Genomic DNA, 7,035 nt, shown 5'->3' on the forward strand with positions numbered 1-7,035 from the left:
GCTAAAATGATCAATATACTCTTACAAAGCTTAAGAACAGAGCGGAATGCAGCAGAACACCTCACTCTTGTTGACGGATGCAACAAATTACCCTGAATTCAACCGCAGGGATCATCCAAGTGCTACCAGCACTCAACTTCGGTCAGTTTGGCTGAACGATTAGCCATCCAAATGGGAGCTGATGCTAACTGCACAAATAGATACTCTCATTCTGATGCATGATGTGTCATTTACTCCCTTCACACAGGTCCAGGATCCCCCAAAATAAGCAACACCCATGTGCTTGTATGAGCCTCATGGATGAAAGCCTGCTCTACAAAGAGCTTTGACATGAATTTTTAAATGTAGGCCCCTTGACAGAAAAGAAAAGCATAGACTCAGTAAGTTTTTTCCGATGCGTGTTTTCCAAACTGGCCTCAAGTGCACCCACAGACAGTGTGGGTGCTCTGTGGAGGAAAGATGTGTCATACCAGTATCAGCAACTGACATTTATTATGTTGGAGTGTGTGATGAAGTGTTTCCCTTGTATAGTTCAAATAATTTTCCCTCAATGTGTGATATTCAATATGTCCACCTTAAATTGGCTAGTTCCTGACATCAGTGGTTTTCGCAGATCCCAGAATTCTGGGACTTGGAGTACTAAACCAAACCGAACATCTACTGACCTCACATGTGAGTTCAGAACCCAGAGTTGAGATAGTTTGTGTAGGTGGGGGATGGCTCATAGGGCAATGAGAGTATGTGGGAGGAAAGTAGCTGCAGGGTGAACAGTCAGTGTAGACCTCCACCACGTCTTCTTGAGAAATGAATGAAACCCTGAATGCATGCTACAGTATGACTCTGAACGGACGGTGGCGACAAAATAAGGTTCACCGCAAACTTTCAAAAGATATAGTGGACAAAAAAACAAAGAAGGGAGAAATTATATTTTAGAGTGAAGATAAAAGAAAGGGCAACGACTGTGACAAAAAGCAGAGCATTTGTTTTCTAAGAAAATGAATGACGTGGAACGCATGCTGAACAACAGCACTGCTGCTCTTCTCTTCTCTTCTCGTATAACCCGCATTTCCCTTCTAATTTCTCCAATGGAAATAAACTGTGAGACAAAATGGAGATATACTGAGTTTCCAATAAATGCAGCTGGGTTTCACAGAGAAAAGGAGGCCTGACCTCTTTTTCTGAATGAATGAAAATGACCTACGCTGTGGGCCAGCGTGGATCTAAATTGAGTCACCAAGGGTATCCTGTGCAACAGTCTACTGTTTGATTTACTGCTCCCTTGCTGATTGGAGGCAGGACAGGGGATGGCAGTGCCCACTGGCCCTTGTGGGGACAACGTTACAATGGCAGACGTCTCCAGCAGCAGCCAGCCTGCGCCCAGACACAGCACCAGACAAGTGAAGCAACACTAATGCAATTAGGTGCAGGTGCCGCACACACACACACACACACACACACACACACACACACACACACACACACACACACACACACACACACACACACACACACACACACACACACACACACACACACACACACACACACACACACACACACACACACACACACACACACACACACACACACACACACACACACACACACACACACACACACACACACACACACACACACACACACTACAACTGTCACTGAGGATATCTTCTCGGCAAAACATAACATACAACTCATTATTTAAATAAAGACGGAGAAAAATGTCCGTCTTTCAGACATAAATCACACAACATGTAGTCTCTTTTCTGTCTGAGGTTGTCCCCCTCAACCTTGGTCATAACACCTTTTAATTGGTAATGAACATGTGTGCAGCTGTATAACAAAACATAAAATAGAATAAAATGTTAATATTCCAACCGAACTCAAAAGATCAAAGTTTGGTTATCATAATTTAAAGTGTTCGAGTGAAACATAATCCTTTGCAAAACGTTAAGGTTAATTGGAACCTAAATGGCCCCTTTCTATGTTTCACCATAATAACACATGCTGTATGGTACAGCAATATACTATCAATCAAGGTTTGGGTCTCCAGAAATGTAAATGAGTGACTTGTGTGTGAAAAGGGTGCGTCTTTATTGTCAGCATCTAGATTCAACGACTTGATCTTCAAGTGTCAGATAAAAATGACCTACATTGTGCTCCAAGAGGTTCATCTCTCCGAGTCCTTTTAGACATCAAACAGACGCCCAATGGGATTGAATTCCGAAGCCAATGCGTGTCCAATGACTGGAAGACGTCAGCCATTACAGGAAAACTGTCTGCATTCAATATGAATGGAGAAACCCCAAAATTCTCTCTTGAAATATATTTTATTCAAGAGGATTGTGCCCTAAAAGCTTATGTCACTTTCTTCCATGCGAGATGATGATTTGAATTTTGTTCATGAGGACAACACGACAGAGTAAAAGAGGGGTTTGTGGGAGGGAATGTTTGTTTGTTTGACTGACAGGCATCTTGGCTTATTTCTAAGGTGTATTGTCATAACTGAATAAACAAACTTTCCTCACAGGAAAAATTGGATCCCTTGGACACTGTTTGAAGTGAGAAAGCTACCTTAAAAGTGTACTGTTTTACTGCTGTTGTTGTTTTCTACAGCAGCAGGACCCACAGTTTTGTTTACAAACATATTCTAGTCTTACGTTTGGTTCCAGGTGCCAACAAATACTTCAAATCAAATATTTTGTTTCATGATGATATAATTAATTATTCATTACTAAAGAATTACATGAGTAAACACGTTTTGTAAACTTACTGCATGCTCTGAAAAATGTAAACAAAGCCTCCTTCCCTGAAACTGCACCTTTAGGGAAGTCTTCTGAGTATTAGACACAGAAGACAGACATAATCACAATATCTGCTCCTGCAAAAACAGTCAAACCTAGATTTATTACAATAATAATAAAAAGTTCAAAAATACTGCTTAGGCTTACATGTTTTTTTGCAGTCAACTTGTGACAACACGTCTGGGGTTTGCAGCCTTAACCACAGCATGAAAGGGACTCCTGGTGTATGGATTTATTACAGCTTTGTAGCACAAGGCTTACGACTTAATTTGCCTGTGACTTGGAGTTACATTTCACGTTGACACCTATTCACAACAAACTCGTCTGTGAATGGGGGTTTGGACAGATTTGCCCAAAAGTACCTATACAACATCAACGCCAATGTAATGACTCACATAGGAGCCTAGTGCTTTGACTTAGAGTAAGGGGCCACGAGCACCCACTCCACCTTTTCTGTAGTGTGAGTGGAGTCCCTCTGCCTGCCTCTATGGCCTCTAGCTGACCTCCCTCGGCCCGCAGACAGAACACTTAACATTGCTTCCCCACCTGTAGAGATGTCTGAAGAACGGGGCCCACTTCAAAGCCGTGCAGTGATTGGGCCATGATTACCACGGACACTTAACTCATTTCATCCCCTCTGAAGGACTACACTTTGGGGACTGGGGTTCTTCTTTTGATAGGAAACAGTAGATTTAAACCCCTTTGCAGGTGCATTTCAGGGTCCACAAAATTATCTATTTTGATTTTCTTTTAGATCCCTGTCTAATGTTACCATTGGGGGGAAAACACACCATTGCTGCTGTATGATGCAACATATTTGAAAATGTTGACTTCAAGTGTTATTTTAATAATCCAACCAGTGTGTTTGTTTGGCTTACAATGAGGGTAACTTGTTTTGAAGTAGGTAGTGGGCCATTGGCACAGATGTTTTGCAAAGGAATGTCATTTGGCATCAGTGGAGAGAAGCAGTGTGTGATAAGGCAGCGCTTCCAACATTGACATGAAAGCCTGACTGGGTTCAACAGCCACCGTCATCTCTGCTCTGCTTTTCTGTAGCTAAATGCCAGTGACAGGAACAGAATTCACTGTGGCAACTGATCAGGTGCCAAGCGCCCTCTCCCCAGCGCCCTGCTGCACTGAAGCCCTCTGTGGAGCTGGCATGGCCTGGCTTTGGCCTGGCAGCCACGGGCCCTGCTTTGTATCTCAGCCGCCTGTCTACTCAGGCTGTCTCTAGATCAGACTCCACGACTGTCAAGTGGCCGTCACTCGCGAGCAGGAGTAAAGCCTTTTGGCAGCAGGGGCAAAAGGTGGCTGAAATGATTGTAAAAGGTAAGACATGCAAACAAGTTGATCCAATGTAGCTAGCCTCAATCATCCTCTTCCGAAACACCAGGAGGAATGCTGGTCTATTTCACTACTGTTGTACCCAGCTGAAAAATATTCTGAAATGAATGACACGTCAAATATTTTAATATGTAGGTCATTCTATGAGGACATTGGGTATGATTTAAAAATGATCAAAGCAAAAACAAAAAAAGAGAGTTAACAAGGCGTAGTGGGTAGATATAAGAAACATAGGCTATGGGATGGGAACCAGCACTATACCAAGCAGTGATATTTGCAGTTTGTGTTAGGCTTCCTGGATTTTAACATGGATAGTGAAACATACAGTAGTATAGTTGCTCTTATGTAGGTTAAATCATCATGTAGCCTATGTTAAGCCATCTAGCCCAAAATACATTGTGATGATTAATATTCCATGTCTGTATAAAAACAAGAGAGCCATAGCCTCAATAAGCTAATGGACTATTTCTTTCAGGATAAGCTCCTAAAACAAAATACACTCAGCTGCCTTTGATTTATATTACAATGCTATTGTTTGTTGCTATAGCCTATATCACAAATGTCTGTGACTAAGCATACACCACCAACACCAATGTTTACAGCATATCTCTGAGACTCTGGCTCACGTCTCGTCCCAAAACCGACGATGAGATTTGTGGCCTCGAAGCATCTGCCTTCGACCTAAAATTAAGAAAAGGATTCGCAGAGAACCTGAAGTTGAATGCATCGAGGCAGGCACGTAGGCTACTCGCATAAAGGCAGGTGCACCTGTCTGCAGTGGTAGCCTTTTGTGTTCACTATCAAATGAGCCATGAATCGGCCTGTCGCCCCTGTATGTGTGGGGGGGGAGGAAAAAGAAAAACATGTCCGTCTCTTACCGTGCTGTTTTCAGTCATTACTCCCCATCCTTACGTTTTCCAGTCCAGACCTCTGACGAACCGTTAATTCCTATCAGGCTGTCTCAGTCTCACTCTCTCCCTCTCTCTCACTCGCTCATCCCCATGTCATATTTCTCCGCTGCAGCAGAACAAAGCCACGCCTCCTCCGACAGCCGCTGCCGCGTGACGTCAGCCGGCGAGGAGCGTTGTTGGCCCACGCTTGCGCACACGTCCCAACTGAGCCGCGAGAGGCCGCTGTGCCTCAACACAAAGAAAATCACCTCAACTTGATTTTGACCAAATTTGAGGCATATGGTGTCTACTGGCTTAGGGCTTTATAAAAGCAAAAGTTCCATTTGAATGTTTTAAACTGCAATGAACCGCAAGGCCCATCTAAAAACATGGGCCTAAATTAACCTAACAAACATTATTCAACAAGTAGGCCCAATATAGTCCATAAAAAGAAAGCCTACAAAGTAGGTTAAAGGAGCCTATTTGTATTTTTCTTTACCTTTTTTTTGTCTCAAAAAGCATATAGGCGTAGCCCATATAGCCCAAGCCATGTCTACAAGTATCTAAATTTGTTGGTTTTACTGCTCTAGAACTTAAGTTATTATATAGGCGTACATTTTATTAGGCAAAGGGAGAAGTATGGTGTCTGACTGTTACATAGAGTGCTATGTTATCTATCTATCTATCTATCTATCTATCTATCTATCTATCTATCTATCTATCTATCTATCTATCTATCTATCTATCTATCTATCTATCTATCTATCTATCTATCTATCTATCTATCTATCTATCTATCTATCTATCTATCTATCTATCTATCTATCTATCTATCTATCTATCTATCTATCTATCTATCTATCTATCTATCTACAGGGCCGGCGGTAGCCAGGGGCCAGGGTGGGCCTTGCCCACCCAAATGTGGGCTGTGCCCACCCAATCAATTTTTATTTATTTTTTTTAGGTGGAAGACCTACTATCGGACGGACCTGTTCATTCGCTGTCCAAGAAAATGTCAAATAAAATTCAGACAATTAATTACTACTAAAGAAAATACCATTACCATGCATTGCTTCTAATTGTATTATTGGGTGGGCAGGACAGCCTGCCTCCAAGTTACCCACCCGCTTATAGTGGTCACTGGTCAGCAGAGCCGGCCCGAGGTATATTTATTTATTATTATTCTTTCGGACAATTCCACACAATACACAATTATCTCTTTCACATCATACATCTTAATTTGTGTTGTCCGAAGGGTGACGGAAGAAGCCTAAGGCTTATCGAGTCCCGCCCCCAATTTCATCAGATTCAGAATCAGATACACATTTACTGATCACAGATTTATTTATTTATTATTATTCTTTCGGACAATATATATATTGTCCGAAAGAATTATATATATTATATAGTATAAGCGAAATGAGCGGTTGCTTAGGGTCCCGACTGCCAGGGGGGCCCCACCAATTTTTATTTAGTTTTTTTTTAGTTTGTGTGTTTGATATCATCATCATATTATGTAAATGTAAATTATCATACAATAAAAGGAATGCAATGTTTTGGTAGATAGTTAATATCTTAATAATTGAATCAGTTCATCTGGGAGGTAATCCGAGGTTAGCTGATCACGTCACGTTCAAGTCCATGGCATGCACAGTGTGTATTGAGTTTATTTAAAAATATTTGAAAATGGGGCTGCCCTCAGTTGCCCATGCACTGTGTATAGTCTAGCCTATTTCAGCCTCGTCTGTGGAAAAAAAGATAACTGGACAACAGAGTTATTCTGCTTCGTTCCTCTCACTGCATTTAAATGAATTCATTATATTACAGAAAAATGTCCCGTAAAAGAAAAAGAGCACCAAGCCCATATTTTATTTCAAATTTATATTTCCATGGAAAATCCATGTGTCTTTCTTCAATAGCTTCTAATTCATCCGACCCAGTGTCTCCAAATTATTTGTTCACACAAAATTCCTCAGATTTAGCCTCATAATTTTCCTCTC

The 7,035-nt window shown here is 41.6% G+C and overlaps 1 protein-coding gene across 1 annotated transcript in view; it reads right to left on the reverse strand.

The window, feature by feature from the left end:
• Positions 1-5,110, reverse strand: part of otud7a (OTU deubiquitinase 7A) — a 41,606-nt gene extending 36,496 nt beyond the window's left edge. The window contains exon 1 of the mRNA XM_080027085.1: positions 5,024-5,110. The gene's annotated coding sequence lies outside the window, so the exon portion shown is untranslated. The remainder of the gene's footprint in view (positions 1-5,023) is intronic.
• Between the last annotated feature and the right edge of the window lie 1,925 nt (positions 5,111-7,035).

Source organism: Ammodytes marinus (assembly GCF_949987685.1).
Source record: "Ammodytes marinus genome assembly, chromosome: 5".
Lineage (NCBI taxonomy): Eukaryota > Metazoa > Chordata > Actinopteri > Uranoscopiformes > Ammodytidae > Ammodytes > Ammodytes marinus.